This window comes from Chelonoidis abingdonii, chromosome 4, assembly GCF_003597395.2.
Source record: "Chelonoidis abingdonii isolate Lonesome George chromosome 4, CheloAbing_2.0, whole genome shotgun sequence".
Lineage (NCBI taxonomy): Eukaryota > Metazoa > Chordata > Testudines > Testudinidae > Chelonoidis > Chelonoidis abingdonii.
The window spans coordinates 30,903,152-30,917,046 of record NC_133772.1 but is presented as its reverse complement, the minus strand read 5'-3'; the positions used below and the strand labels follow the sequence as shown (position 1 = coordinate 30,917,046).

General features: G+C 49.4%; 2 protein-coding genes across 2 annotated transcripts in view; both read left to right on the top strand.

Annotated features, from left to right (window-relative positions):
* LOC142046740 (uncharacterized) overlaps positions 1-13,895 on the top strand; it is a 437,635-nt gene that overhangs the window by 212,906 nt on the left and 210,834 nt on the right. The window lies entirely within an intron of this gene.
* The window catches only part of LOC116830502 (uncharacterized), a 373,443-nt gene that overhangs the window by 150,444 nt on the left and 209,104 nt on the right, over positions 1-13,895 (top strand).

The following is a 13,895-nucleotide window of genomic DNA, read 5'->3' as shown; positions in this document are numbered from 1 at the left end:
TTTCAGGAAGAAACTTCTCTTATGGGCAGGTTAATCCATAATTGTTTGGTATGGGGTTTCTCAGACTTTCCTCTGAGGCAGCTGGGCCTGTGACTTGCCCTGAAAAATAGATCATTGGTGGGCCTTTATATTATGGGGCTGATCATTTTTTATTTTACGGTAGTGTTTAGATGTCCCAATCAAAATTCAGGGTCCCATTACAAAAACATAGTAAGAGATTGTCCCGTGCCTCAAATACAATCTAAGCAAATAGACAAGATAGGCAAACAGTAGGATAAAGTATTATTAACCTCCATTTATAGATCGGGAACTGAGGCAGAGATGAAGGGCCAGATTTTCAAAGGTATTTAGGTGCTTAAGATGCAAAGAGATGCTTAAAGGTGCTTTGGAAAATCGCACCAGCAGGTTAGGTGCATAACACCCACTGATTTCAATAGGAGTTAGGCGCCAAATCTAACTTAAGCATTACTGGTTTATTTCCCATTCCAATTTTCACCAAACCAATACGGTTCTGCTCACTGATGCCTAGAATATTCCTGGAATTTTGGAATTGATTGGATGTGGTGTTCACAAGTTCATGTTACAGAGAAATGCCATCAAGTAGAGTGAAGAACTCACATTACTCAGTAAACAAGTTTTCAAATGTTTTTCTCACACAGATAACTTCTTCAGATAAAGAATATTTCTTCTCCCAACCCACCCTGCCTCATACCTACAGTACCCCGCAGCAACAAGAGAGCTCAGTGACATGAAAAGGTAATTTTAGGACAGGATTAAGGGCATGGGTGCAAACCAAGTGGTTTAAAAGTGATGGGTGCAGTCAGTCATTACATGATGATGTATACAGTCTTTGACATCACACTCCATTGCCAAGGAAACAATAGTGACATCTCGTGCAGAGAAGTGTAAACAAGAAGTGGGCAGCATTATCTTTTGCAAATATAAACAACTTGTTTGTCTGAGTGATTGGTTGAATAAGATATTATATTACACCCATATTATGGCCCACAGACCATAGGTGGTCAGAACACCTGACTTTATGGTCACTGCTGTGGTGATGGCACTTTCACATCACTGGTACCTGATGGCCATAAATGGTCAAACCTTTCGGGATTTTTCCTTATATGGACACTTAGAGCCACAAGTAACAGGTGACCCATCTCAGCTGAGTAATAAAGAAATTGTGTGACATGCCAGCCAGCCTCTGCCTATAAAGGCTGGAGCTGCCAGCAGGGCCGGCTTTAGACCAGTTCAGCCAATTCCCCTGAATTGGGCCCCGTGCCCAAGCCCCAGTACAGCATTCTGGCAAGAGCCGGTGCGCTGTACCGAGGTGGCCCGGCTTCCCCAGGGGGGGTATTTAAAGGGCCTGGGGCTCCCCTGCTTCTACCGCCCTGGCCCTTTAAATAGCCAAGGGAGCCCTGGGGAGGCGGTGCAGCTTCAGCGGCTGTTTAAAGGGCTGAACCCTTTAAACAGCCCCTGAATAGCCCCTGAACCTGGCTGCTGCTGCTGCTACCCTGGTGGGGGAGGGAGGAGGAAGGGGCACCCACCATACAGGGTGGACTGCACCCCCTGTACCTGCACCCCCCTGTTCACAGCCAGCCGCTGCTGCACCCCCTATCCTGCCTGACCAGCCCGTCTCCAGCCAGCCCGGCACTCCCTGCCCTGCCTCCAGCCCTGCACTCCCCTGCCGCAGTCAGCCTTCTCCTGCCGCGCCCTGCCCACCCCATCTGCCCGCACCATCCCTGCACACTGTTGCCCTGCCTGCCACCGCCAGAACCCCTACCCCCTTCCATCAGCCCTTGCCCCTGCCCTCCCAGCCAGCCACTGTGCCCTGCAGTACCCCGGCAGTAACCCTGCACACTGCTCAATGAGGAGGGAGGGAGCATCCTGGGACCCACACATGTGCACACCCTAGGGTGACCAGACAGCAAGTGTGAAAAAATCAGCCCAGAGCCGTGGGGTATAAGATCTTATATAAGAAAACGACCCCAAAATCAGGACTGTCCCTATAACATCAGCCCCTCTGGTCACCTCAGAACACTGAAGGAGTGCGGGGCCCCACACCTGTGAAATGGGCTCATTTCTAGTTTTCAGGCCCATCCTTTTTAAAAAAAACTTAGGTAGGGTTACACATCTGTATTTTCTGGACATTCAGGCTTTTTGGTTTTCTTAAATAGTCCACCCGGGAAATAGCGCTGTACGTAACGCTATTGGTACTAAAAAGTCATAGGGGTGGCCCATCCCTTAAATTAGAAACTTTTTATAGGACACAGTTGCTTACGAATATGAAAGACTTTTTTTTACCCTTTCTTTTTTTTTTTTCTTTTATATCCCCAGCTGGCGCCCCCACTGAAATGTTTCGAATTGGGCCAGCACTTCCTAAAGCCGGCCCCTGGCCTTGCCAGTTTCAGCCACAAGCTCCAGAAATCCCAACAAGAATTGGCTGCTGCCTCTGAGGCAAGACTTGAAAGCCAGACGCCTAGTGTGAATGGAAAACAAATAGAAGGTTCAGAAGCTGTGACAGTTCAGATCGCAGGGACCGTTCTGAAAGGGAGGGATGGAACTAGGGTGACCCAGCTAAACAACTGTGAAAATTGGGCAGCAGTGGTGGGTAATAGGAGCCTATATAAGAAAAAGCTCCCAAATATCAAGAACTGTTCTCTATAAAATGGAGGACATCTGGTCCACCCTAGATGGAACATTTTACCAGTTCTTGGTTAATAGCAACACATTAGTTACAAAATTACATTAGCAATAACAACAAATTCATTGCAATGCGTCCACCTACAATCATTTTTTGTCATCATGCCACAACTTTGCTCAATATCTATTTCGGGGTTTGGGCTTTTAGGATTAAACCTGTGCATCCCTTTGCAAACTTCTTCCTGTTCGAAGGATCAAACCCTGATTTTTCTTGCTTAACAGAATACACTGGCTGATGGGGTGGGCTCTCTTTCGCTAAACACCTTAGGCTAGTCTTTCTTCTCCCTGCCAGCAAGTAATTTCATCAACAAGAGCACAGACTGCTCACTTAAAGAATCAAGAATGGAGACATTCCTGTTCCAACAACCTTTGTTCTTCCACCACTGGCTAAACACAGCCACTTGGTTATAAGAGCTGCTCAACTTCTTCACAGCTCTTGCTTCATCTGAAGACCTTTCAAAAGCTAACCACACTGGCTCTTCCAAAAGGATAGTCAGTGGATTTTTACACATATCTTCCTACCCAGTCTTAAGGTTAAGTCAGTCTGTGCAGTAATTAACCTCTTTCTGGCCCTGTCAATCCTCCAATGAAATACTTATAGTTACACTCATACGTCACAGGCCATATATGATTGAAAAACAGCCGTGCTAGGCTGGGACAGGCGGGCCTGGGGCACTCACGGGGCTAGGTAGGTGCTCACGAAGCCAGGCCGGAGGGCAGCCGCTCAGTCACGAACGACTGGAGAGCGCTGGGCTGGGCCTTCAATGCCTCCCTGGACGCCCCTCACCATGCTCCTTTCCCTGGTACAGCCCTTTGTTCCAGCGTCAGGGGTAGTGGGATTTCTCATGAATGGCTGCCCATTTTTTCTCTTGCCACCCAGATACAGAACAAAGTGATACATTTATACAAATAGGATGACCAAATTCATGTAGATTAATAAGTGTTGTTTGTCAGAGATTCTTTCCCCAGTCTGACCTTAGAGTCAAAAAATGAAGTAGCTAGCAGAATTCCTCTACGCTTAATTCACAGCTATTAATTTGATACGCTGCACCAATCAGGACTTTGAGGTCCTGATAAACTCTGGTCTCGCCCAAAACCTTTCCCTGGACCCCCACGACCCAAGACCCCTGGATCTTAAATACAAGGACAGTAAACTCTTCCCTCATTCTCTAGTGCCTCTACTAGCTTCCCATCCCTGGGTTACCCTGGAACCAGATACTGGGATTTCAACTCCCTTTTGAATCTTAACACACAGAGGAATTCCACTCCTGCTCCTCCCATTTTTCCCCACCCAGAGGCAATACAAGATTCACTGCTCCGGCAATCTAATAGCCAAAAGAGGACATTATCTTTTCCCCCCTCCGCCCTCCTCTCTCCGAGAGAGAGACAGAATAAACATCAGAGAGCAGGTTTTTCTCCCCCTTTCTTCTTTTTTCCCACCAATTTCCCTGCTGAGTTGCAGACTCCCTTCCTTTGCCTTAACCAGGAAAAAAAATTAATCAGGTCTTAACAAGAAAAGTTTTTAATAAAAAGAAAGAAAAATAAGAAATCTCTGTAATTTCCCAGTTGTAATATTACAGGGTCTTTCAGCTTAATAGACACCAGAAGAAAAAGCTACCCCCCAGCAAAATTACCAATTTTAAAATACTTCAGCAAAACACCCATGTGCAAATACAGGAAACAATAAAGTCTATAACCGCCTTTCTACTACAAAAATTGGACAGAAGATAGAGAGCCTGTAGTATGTGTCACTCTCAGAAACCAAGAGAGAACACAAAAGACAAAGACATCACACCCTAAGCTTCCCTCCACCCAGCTTTGAAAGTATCTTGTCCTCTGATTGGTCCTTCTGGTCAGTTTGCATGGGTCACTGTTTGTTAACCCTTTACAGGTGAAAGAGACAATTAACCCTTAGCTAATCGTTATGACAGTTGTTAATTAATAGCTTATCGAAAGAAATTTGCATCACATATTGCAGTTACATTATATCACACTCATTAGCATATTTTTATAAACCTCATCTAGAATGGAACATGACAACAGCGGCAGAACGCGACAGCGGAGACCACCTCTGAAGAAATGCCCTAGAGCCATTGGCCATCACACTTCAGGCATGTGCGTGAAGTACTACGGAGACCGGAGATGAGGGGTGTCCTGCTGCCGTAGTCAGTGTGTGAACCCCATGCAGGGCTGGTTTATCTAATCCCCCTGGCATATCAAACATTGTCTTTGTTTTTTCACCAGCACGTTCTATCTCCCTGCCTTCTATCCACCCCCTACTCTGCTGGCAGGGCATTGGTGCAGCACCCTTTCCAAGCCACCTGGGTGCAAGGAGATGGGAGGAAGAGCGCATCTGCCATCCAGCTCCACCCAATCTAGACAAGTGAGTGGAGCTTCCGGCGCCATCGCCAGTGTGGTGGAATGGCCAAATAGGGCTCTCAGCCCTTCCCCTGCAGGAGAATTGTTCGCCAACGTCGAGAGTCTTTGGGGAGTGGCAGAACTCTGCAGGTGCTGACCACCCACAACGTGAAGCTAGTGAAAATAGTGGGAATGAGAGCGACTCCTCCCTCCTAGGATTGGCACCTGTGAACGAACTTTCAATTGAGGACTATCCGGTTTCTGCTCTTTCTCTGGTCGGAGGGAAGCGGGCCTCGGGTGGAGGGAGCTGCCTGTCCAAACTAACGGAGAGCCCCATTGCTGCTGAAAGAGAACGAAACTTTCTCAGTTTCACAGGGCCTTATTGTGAGGGGAACATTGGAGCAGCCCTGTGCTGTGAGCTGCTGCCAGTGCTTGTGGAGTCGGCACCCCGCTGCCCTGGGGTGGGGTGTGTGGTGAAGGAGGACATTGCCTCAGCAGAGGGGTCGTGGGCATGGGAGCAGCATGGCCCGTTATATGGAGGCTGCCTTGAGCCCAGACTCATGGCTGCTCCCCACTCAGTTCCAGGATGGAGCGGTTGAAGCAGATGCTGAGGAGGAAGGCTGGGCAGGTGGCTCTGGAGCCAGTAGGGAGCAGCGTCCATCTTGCCCAGGAGGAGAATGGCCCCTCTGTCCCCGCGAGCGGGGAAGAGGCCAGTGGGCAGGCACAGTGGAGAAGCTCCCTGACCTTCTGGAGGAAGAGAAGAACACCAGCTCCCTTAGCAGGCCCTGAGGCACTTTCTGGTCCCAAATGGAGGTGGTTTGGGTGACGCTATGTAGGAGGGACCCAGGAGAGGGCGGGAGCCGGGCAAAATGGCTCTGCGGCTTCCTTTCTAGGAAGCAGAGGAGCCAGGAGCCCAGCCCCTGGGCCCAGCAGGAGCCATCCACCAGCCTGGCCACTGAGGAGCCCCAGCCAGCCCAGAGCAGGAGCTGGGCGGCTTTGGCACGGGGACCAGCAGCTCTGCCTACTCCCGAGGGGCCAGCTCCTCTGTGGGGTCTGACAGCCCTGAGGCTGAAGGCTCCCTCTGTGCAGGTGAGGGGAGACCCGGGGGACAGGGGGAAGGACGGAGGCAGTGGGGGACTAGTAACACCCTGTGCTCATTGGGTCACCAAGGTGCCAGGACTGAGTCACGGAAGCCCCACTAACACCATGGGGGTGGCACAGCCACTCCCTGTGGCAGGGGATGCTGGGCAGAGTCCGGGGAGCTCCAGCCTTCCCTGATGTTGGGGGGGGGGGTGCTGATGGCCACGGGGCCCTGAGGCTGATGGGCCTGAGGGTGTCTCTGGGAGGGGCAGGGTGGGGCCCTCTATGCAATGGGGTTTTTTGCTGAGGATGGGGGACATTGAGCCATTTATCTACACTGCATCCCCCCAGTGGCAGCAGGGATTATCCTTTCTCCTTCTCTCCCTGGTGCAGAGCCCCCAGTGCCCAGCAGGAGTGGGCTGAGGAGGAGGAGGATGTGTCCCCTGAACAAGACACCATCAGGGTCATCCAGGAGCACCTTCAGGGCAGAGTTGAGGTACAAAAACTTGCAGCTGCGCTGCCCCTGAGTCTGCCCTGCCCCTTCTTCCATCCCCACCCACGCAGGGGGGTGTTGTCCCAGAGAATCCATCACCCCCAATGGGGGGAACTTCTCCCTTGTTACCTGGCACCCCAAAGTGGGAGCATGTGTCTCACGCAGGCCAAGGTGTCCGCTCCCTGCAGACACTGTCCCAGTTACAACCCCAGTCTGTGCAGGGCGACACTGGTTTTGGGAAGCGGGGCGGCTTTCCCTGTCCAACTCCATGGGGTTCCTGAGCCATGGAGCTGGTATAGGTGAGTTGGGGAGGTCCCTACCTAACTGTCTCTCTCTCCCCCCACCCCACTCCTAGTTGGTGGCCAAACAGCTCCGCTTCCTCCATACTGTTCTATGTCTGTGCTTCTCGGCACAACAGCAGGGGCTGAACACTCTGGAGCCCCACTTCTCCAAAGCAGCCCTCGTGGAGAGCATTGCGGTGAGTGGGACCCCATGTCTGGCCCCTGGGGCAAGGGACCCAGAAATGGGAGGAAGAGTTGGTGGGGCCAGAGGGGGAAGCAGAGGACAGTGGTTCCTGGGGCTGAGGGCTGGGGAGCAGGGAAGGGAGAGCTTCTGACACCGATCGGGAGCTGGCAGTGGGGGAATTGTAAGGCCGGAGAGAAGGGGAGGGGGAAGGAAGTTTGATGGATGGGAGGAATGGGGGGCCCAGCTGGTTGGGGGTGGGGGTGACACTGGCTGTTTCTGCAGAGCACTTTGGCCTCCTCCCTGGGAAGGGTCTGTGGGGCCTGAATCTCACATACAACTTTATCTTCCTGGGGTCTCTCAGGAGCTGATTGAAAATCTGCCTGTGGTGCCAGAGCCAACCTCCATCATCTCCAGCTCCATGGCCGCAGTTTGCAGCCTCAGGTACCAGGACCATCCCATCCAGCTGCCCTAACCCTGGTGCTGATCGGGTCTGGAGCTGGGAGTCCCAGATCTTCTCAGGCCTAGATTACCCCTAGCTGTGACTGTTCACATCCCCCAGAGAGGAGGCGGGAATGTCCTCCTTTCCTGGCTGGGGGGTGATTTCACTCCAGTTAAAGTTTGAGTGGCCGTAGAGAGGGGATCACTGTGGGGGAGGGGGTCATGTCCATGGCAGTGCCAGTGCCACTCCGGTGCTGCCAAGGATAACACGGGTTCCTCTCTCCCCGCAGCAAACTGAAGCCGCTGCTTGCCCTGGAGCTGGAATCACGCCTCCTGCGAGCTCTTCTTTACACCATCTTCACCATGGGCACTGGGCAGGGTACCACCCACTTCCAGGTAGGTCACAATCCTACTTCTCTGACCTAGGAGCAGGAGCCGCCTCTGGTTCCTGCTCCCTGCTCCCTCGCTTTGATGGAGCTGCTGAGAATAGGGGAGGGGTGAGCAGAGCTGGGAACAGGCCCGGGACAAACTGGCAGGGAGGGCCCCTTCCCCTCGAGGGGGGATTGTGTACCCCTCTGGTGGCTGATCCCAGCCTTCCCTCTCCTCACTTGTGCTCTGCTGCCTGGACTCTCCGGGGATCCTTCCTCCCACCCATTGCAGTTTGGCTGGTCCCTATCTGCTGGGTACCAGGCCCTGCACAGAGAATGCTAAGGGCAAGGATTGAGGAGCCAGCAGGCATCCAGCCAATGAACTCTTACTAAGTGTCCTTGAGTGATGTGAATGGAGAGGCCAGGATGTGCCTTTGGGTCTGGCCAGGGCTCCCAGAGAACCCCCTTGTCCTGTGACTGTGTAAGCCCCATGTCCCATGACTGACGGTGTTCCCTCTTCTTGCAGGCTCTGCACAACACCTTTTACAGAGCCTGGATGCCATGGTCGGGTGCCTGCTCACCGAGACCCCCACTCCAGACAAGCTGCAGCACCTCTTGGAGGTGAGTAGAATGGGCTGGTATGGGCGGAATTTCCCCTTACCCCGTGAGAGGGCTGCAAGGAGAGACTAGAAGAGTCCCGTTTCCATTGTGTCTCCTAGCTTGGACCCAAGCGGCCCCATGTTCCCAGAGCTGTCAGTGAGTGCAATGTGGGACCCTTATGCCTCCTGGGGCGGCGCGGGGCAGAGGAAGGAGCTGGACTGTCAGCCAAGCTCTGCATGGTGGCATTAAGCACTAACAGTGAACACAGGCTGGCTGGGGCCTGAGAGACTGAAACCAACCCCTGTGAGATGCAGGACATGGGCCTCTGAGAAAAGTCATGGCTCCTTTCTAGGAGACCCTGAGATCAGGAGGAGCCTCAGGAATCAGCTCTTCTGTCCTAGGACACTGCAGTTCCTGAAGGATTGTCCTCATGGCCACTCCATCCATCCTACAAGGCTTTTGCAGCTGGGGTCCAGGGCATGTGCCTTTGATCCTGACGTGCTGTTCATGGATCAGAGACACATGATCTGAGGGTTTCAGAGCAAATAGACAGCCCCAAGACCGACCATTGCCCAAGACAATGACAGCTTGTGCCCAGGAGGAAGGGCCAAACAGCTCGGCTTCTCCATGCTGTCCACGTCTGTGCTTCTTGGCACAGCAGCAGGGGCGGACACTCTGGAGCCCCACTTTCCAAAGTGACTACGCCATCAGGGGCTCATTCACCTGCACATCTACCACAGTGGATATATGCCATCATGTGCCCGATGCCCTTGCCATGTACATGGCCAGACCGGACAGTCTCTATGCAAAAGAATAAATGGACACATCTGACATCAGGATCATAAACATCAAAACCAGTAGGAGAAACTTCAACCTCTCTAACCACTCAGTGACAGACTTGAAGGTGGCAATTTGCAACAAAAAACTTCAAAACAGACCACAAAGAGAGACGCTGAACATTGAATTAATATGCAAATTAGATACAATTAACTTAGTTTTAAACAGAGACTGGAATGGTTGGGTCATTACAAATTGAATCTATTTCCCATGTAAGTATCCCACACTTCTAGGGTCATACTATCATTTCAAAGGTTTTTTCTCCTGCTGATGATAGCTCATCTCAACTGATTGCCTCTTACAGTTGGTATGGCTACTTCCACCTTTCATAGTCTCTGTATGTATAAATATCTTCTTCTGCGTGTTCCATTCTGTGCATCCCTGAAGTGAGCTGTTAGCCAGTGAGTGGCCCATCGAAGGACACTTAATTCACAACGACCATGAGAGGCGCCCATCTACACTGAAGGACTTTTCTGTGACGTTCCATCTGACATATCTGCAAAGTATCCATCTCTCAATGACTGAGCAAAATGGCATGGAGGGACTGCCACTGTGACTCCAAGCTTCCCATCTTTCACCTGTGATTTCCAGCTGAACTGCATGTTCCCTCCACATGACAGAAGTTAAAAGAGGCCCTGGAAACATCTCCACTGTGCCTCCTGTCCTGCTAGCCTCTTTCCTGCTCAAACCTCTGGACTATGGGACTTATACTAATGGGAGCATCCTAAACCAAGGAAGGAGGAACTCTCCAGTGATTTGGAAGCACCCAAGACTTTATCAAGCCAGCAGTTTATTCCATCACTGCTATAGCCTGAACCAAGAACTTTGCATTATTCTATTTGATTCTTTAAACCATTTTAATGCTCACCTTTCTTCTTTTTCTTTTTATAAATAATCTTTAGCATTAGATACTGAAGGATGCATCAATGTAATTGGGAAATATCTAAGTTAATCTATTGACCTGGGTGGGTGACTGGTCTGTGGATCAGAATAGCTCTTAGTTGAAGACCTTGATTTTAAAGAACCACTCATTTCTCAGTCTGAGTTTTCGGTGGTAATACAAGGACTGGAATTCCCAAGGAAACTGCTTTGTGACTTCTTGTAGCCAGTGTGGATGAACAGAAGTTTCCCTTGCAGTTGAAGGGGAAAGGACAGACATTACTCATCTAATCGTAACCACATTTGAGACGTTGAAGGGAGCAGAGGAGGATTTGCTACTAGCAGTAATCCAGCCCAATGGGGAGGAGTTAAATATAAAGAAGAGGGTCACGTGGAGAACAGGGTTTGCTGCTCAGAGCCTTGGAGGAGAAAGAAATCTGCCATTTTTCTCTGTGAACTCAATTTGCTTTTTTTGTTCCTTTCCCTTACAGTAAAATACAGAGAATGGAAGTGGTTAAACTTCTCCGAGGCAATGAATCACTTGGCTTGGTTTCCTCTCACCATGCCAGTGCAGACAGGCAGGACAGGATTTGTTTTTAAACAGAGTCATGGACAGTGGATATTTTCATTGTTTTCTTTCTAAGCATTTAGCTCGGGGTCAGCCCACAGCCAGTTAGTACTGATGGAGAAGTATTAATTAAAGGGAAAACCCTTCCTTAATGCAGAGTTAAGATTGGCTGGTGCAATATCAGCCCTTGCAGAACCTCTGCAGCGCAAAACTCAAACTTCTGAAAAGCAGGAGATGCAGTTACAGTTGCCTGCACCACCTTCATCCTGTCCTCTGTCAGCAGGTCCGTTAACACACAACATTTACTCTGCACACCACCCTGCTGCTGAAATCACAAACTGTTCACTATCTTTACAGCCCTTCCAACCAGAGCTCCAACCTCATCTTGGCCTGACGAGGCCCAACCCCTGGGCAAACCAGACTGGGGTAGGATTGGGCAGGGCCATGAGAGTGACTGCAGAGCAAGAACTCCTGACCCTATTAGATCAGCCCCAGCTCACTGACTCTCTCCTCACTTGGACAGACTGCACCCCTCCCCAAATTCCTGAAAGCTGGGTAAGGAGCTTATTTTCCCTTCTGATGGTCGAGCTCTCCCTCCGACCGCCACAGCTGGAGCTAAGATAGATGCCCCTCCATTGCTCCTCTTTGGGAAACACAGTGTTAATTAGACGACTCTGAAAGGCTCAGATGTGGAAGTGGCTGATCTCCGTGCACATTCTCCACAGTTCCAGCCTGTTGCTATGTGAAAGAAATGACTCAATACCCAGTTTCATGTTTATTAACATGAACAAATAAAACCAAGAACACACATTGCTAAGGCTAAATGACTACAAATACTAAACAGCTAACGAAGGGTTAAACAACACAGTGAAAGTTCAGGTCAAATCAGTAAATCAACGAGTTACTAGGATACTGCGTTGGAATCAAAGTCGTCAATTTAGTCCAACCACCAGATGAATACAGCAGAAAATCAACCCTTATAAATCCTAGATCAGCAACCCAAGGAGGCAGGTGCATATTTAGTGATGCCAAGATCCAAATCAGAGGTTTTCACCCAGCAGTGCATCCCAGATCAACCAGCTGACATTTCAATACCGAAATCAAATTATTGCTTATATTTAGCCCACAGCTCAAGTGAATAGTTTTCTCCTTAGATTTCACATTGCATCACTAATAATAGAAAAAGGAAAATAAATGGCAAAGATTACAGGGTTGACCTCTGCAGCTCTCGCTTTGAAGTCACATGGAGCAGGACCTGTAGCTACAGTTATTGAGGAACCAGGTCTGGCATGGCTGGCCAGCACTTCAGCTAGCAGGCTTTTCAGGTACAGGAGACTAGTGAAAGGGTGCACAGCCTGTCACCATTGTGCTTCATTCCCAGAGGGGATCAGTCCTGGGATCCCGGAAGTCAGTTCTCTCTAGATGACTTACATAAGAACACAAGACAGGTCATACTAGGTCAAACCAATGGGCATCTAGCCAGTGTGCTGCCTGAGAGTGACCAGGCCAGATCTTCAGAGGGAATGAACAGAACACGCTTGTTGATCTGAAAGCTGAAGGACTCCCACGTTACCTTTTACTTTATTGTGTAGATTCCAGCTTACCCCACCTTACACACCTCTCGCGAGGTCTCTGGGCAAATCAGGTGTGAAAATCTTCGATACAGACATGTCCCACCTAGATGAAGTGAGGCAGGTTTGGGCCAACGTCAGTTTGAAATAGCCCGACTTAACCTGGCCAGTTTTTCAAAGTATCTGCTGTTGTAAACCACATGTAGTGTGGATGTGTGAACCCAAAGGTATCAAACATGAAAGAACAAGGCCAGTACCAGGGAGGTTTCCATGGCACAGCCTGAGGGTTAAACAGCTGGGACTCTAACAGCTGGCCTCCTCAAAGGAAAAGGGTTTCGGCACCATAAAAATAACTGGTTCAAAAACAATCATCATGCATCCATCACCATTTAAATTCTGATCTCCTGCCCGATGTGTCTTTGTTTAGCAAACAAGCAAATGGGAAACTCTGTGGCGTTACCCTTTAACTCAGCAGGTACACATCTTGACTCAAGCAATTTTCCTCTTCACAGAATATTTATTTTAAAGTTTTCAAATAAATTCCATTTGAAAGAGAATAATTACAGTCTACACTGGGGCTCTATTTTCACACATGCTATTCTCTCACATGTTCCCCGCTCTAATTCCTTTGGAATGAGGTTTTACTTTCAGGATTAGCCACCATTTCCAATATAGTAGGAGGGGCGGGAGAGAACTAGAAGAAACCTGAATTATATTTAACACTGAAAGTATCACATAATCAGCCTCATTACTTACACAATTAACTTCATGTTTGAATTCTCATTGTCACTAGTAACAACTTATTCAAAGATTACAAAATATAAACCTATAGAATACAGGGTAAAGGACCTCAAGGGGGTCATCTAGTTCAATCCCCCTGCTCAAAGCACGACCATCCCAGCTTTTGCCCCATAAGTCCTCTTAAGGCTGAACCACAACCTAGGTGTAGCAGGCCAATGCTCAACCACTGAGTTTATCCTCCCTGTTCCTCTATCTTGTATAATGTCAATATATTTAAGTGAAAAAAAGTGAAGTAAAAATTTGCTCTCCAGCACAATCTGAAGCAAATCAGAGCGACTGGAACAAAACAATTTGTTGATGACTAACAATTGCTTTGAAAGGGGAACAGTATACACTGTGATGCCCAGGGTTTGTTTAGACAGAAAAGTGATAGAGTTTAGGTCATGGTCAAGGGGAAAGCTAATACTCAACACTGCACCTGGGCTGAGCTGCACTACAAACCAGAATTGCTCTTTTTTACAGCCAAGATAACTAACTTGAGCAGCCAAACGCATGTACAGCCCTAGTGGATGAAAACCCAGGTAGTTTTTGTCTCAGTGTAGTTGTTGGGATCAAGCCTCTCTCCCCACCTGAAGCTGATGACATATCCTAGCTAAGGACACACACTCCTATGACTCAAAAGGAAAAGAGTTGATAGAAAAATCACAGGATGGACCCAAAAAAGGTTGAGACTCAAAGCAGAAGGCAGGCAACTCGTGCAGGAGCTGAGAGACCACGGGGAAGATGGTGGAAGA